Raw genomic sequence first — 2,500 nt, 5'->3', positions numbered from 1 at the left:
TCATTCATACCAGGGGCACTCTCTCCGTCGCCTCGTCTCTTCCTTTCCCGGGAACAACTATCTCACGTGACCCCCAGTCAGACCTTTGTTATTTCAGTTATTTGAGTTATTGTTGATTTTGTTATTGTAAGTATAGAGATGGTCAGATCTTGCGATAATTTTATGTAATATTGTTCTTCCATTATGCCCACACTAGACTCAACCTGATTCGGTTGCAAAGAAAATCCAAAACGGGAATATTGTGTAACATGGGTAAAGTGAAAATTCTCCGTCTGTCAGACTCTAGTATGGCTTCCGATAGTGAAAAGGAATCAGGTTTTCGTGGCGAGCCTCGCCCACCCAAGATTCAACTTCATAGGGTCGTGTTAAGTCGTAGGATACGTTGGTAGCATAGATGATGTCCCCCTTTGCCAGTAGTCCTCCAAAGAAACCTAAAGTACCAAGGCCATATATCAAGTGGTCAGACAGAGCCATAAGTGCGAAGTCTTCGTCCCTCGATATGGGTTCATCGAGGGCCACTGCGTCCGGATAGAATGCGGTGTGTTCAAAGTCAGTCGATTGGATGTACAGCACACATGATAAGGCAGTGATAACTTTCATCTGATTGATTGGGAGAGAGAAGCTGTACTGTACAATATTCATGTACACATATATATATATATATATATATATTTTTTTTGCCCAAACAAACACACTTCCTTACGACACATATTTGATATAGAGATCATCATATCCCGTAGATAGGATAAAGAGTATATGTCTGATATATAACAAATCCAGTAGACAATACTTCTAATATAAACTCAAAGATATACAATCGGAAAATGTTCTCCACATCCCTCCTCCGTTTAGGCCAATGATCCTACGCCTATTCCCTATGTATCCTATCTTTATATAGTGCTGATCTTTAGCCTCCTAGAGACTATTGCAGCACTAGTTATATCGTCAAGCACCCACTATCAGTACATTTTTGGTTTGTATTTTTACTTGCGGCACCTAAAGGGCCTAGGAACTCCACATGACCAGTCTTCTGTTGATCCTAAGCATATGTAACAGTGGATGCCGTGTGAGAGGCTAGGGGTTGTACTTTTGAGACCGCTCTCCAACCCTGACGAACATTTTCTACACCTATGAAAATTATCAATAAATTTTATAGGTAAGCCAGCAACACAGTTCTTAACTAGGTACACAGGCCACATCTTAATTTGGAATGGTAGAAACCTTTCACCATGACTGGTGAAAGGTTTAAAAGTACGACCCTGAGTAGTTTTTATGGACCCTCACCCTATTCGTGCACTCCTCAGGGAGAAACGGTAATAGGAAGTTCGGGAAGACCGCCCTCAAGTAGTCATACATGTCCTTCCTCACCTTCCTTCCCCCACGTGCGTTACGTCACCATGCCAGCCAATAAAATCCGAGTTCTGTTTACTAGGGTCACCCTTTAGACTGCTTATTTTCTCTTCACTCCACGGCCACTTCACAAGGGCTACTCTCTGGACTGGGTACCCTTTCTTCACTGCTCAGCCAATTCATAAGGGCTACACTCTGGAATGGTCATCTTCTTCTCATTCTTCAACCAGACCAGAAGGGTTACATTCTGGACTGGTCGTCTTATCCTCACTCCTAGGCCGATTCACAAGGATCCCTGGACTGGGCACTCTCTCCTCACTCCTCGGCCAGTTTACCAGGGCTACACTCTGGAGTGTGATCTTCATGTCCTCACTCTTCGGTCAGTTTGCAAAGGTTACTCTCTGGACTGATCGTCCTCTCCTCGCTCCCCGTTCAGTTTCGTCATAAGTGTTCTCTGAACTAATCACTCTTTTTTCACTCTCACCTATCCTTTTATCCTCGTGCTGATCCGACCCTTCGACTTCAAACCAACATACCAAGCTTGGGCGCCTGTCTAATCGATTTTTTGTAAATATTCTTATATTCAGCTTACAGCATCATCATATCTGTTTTTTCAATATATATATATTATATATATATATAAATATATATATATATATATATATATATATATATATATATATATATATATATATATCATTAGGAGTTATTAACTATTCGTTCGATGCCTACTGCAGTGTTTTGGCATGAGCCGAACAGAATTTTGATCATGTCAATTACAAAAAAAAATTCTGTTTCTTCTTAATTGTATTCAAAATATTGTTGTTCTTTTTCAGCTGATATTTTCTTTGAATCAATTGTTCTATTTTGAAGTTGTGAGACATATGTTGGGATTTTTCAAACTAACTTTATTCTAAGTCCATAAAATCTGAATTCGTGATCCTAAACTTCTCACAGGACTGCTATTTAATGTCTTCATGTATACCTTCCTTGTTCCCCATTATTCCTTGTACTATTTCTTTTTGCATTCTGTCTTTCTTTTCTTTCCGGTTCTTTTTTTTACAGGTAAATGTTCTTCCTTCTATACTATTACTAAGTAGCGACGTAACCTAACATGACTCACTTCTCTGTGCATATACCTCATGTAAGT

Source organism: Oratosquilla oratoria, chromosome 2 (assembly GCF_046742065.1).
Source record: "Oratosquilla oratoria isolate Oo_2021 chromosome 2, ASM4674206v1, whole genome shotgun sequence".
NCBI lineage: Eukaryota > Metazoa > Arthropoda > Malacostraca > Stomatopoda > Squillidae > Oratosquilla > Oratosquilla oratoria.
The sequence above is the reverse complement of the archived record's forward strand: the minus strand, read 5'-3'. Positions refer to the sequence as shown.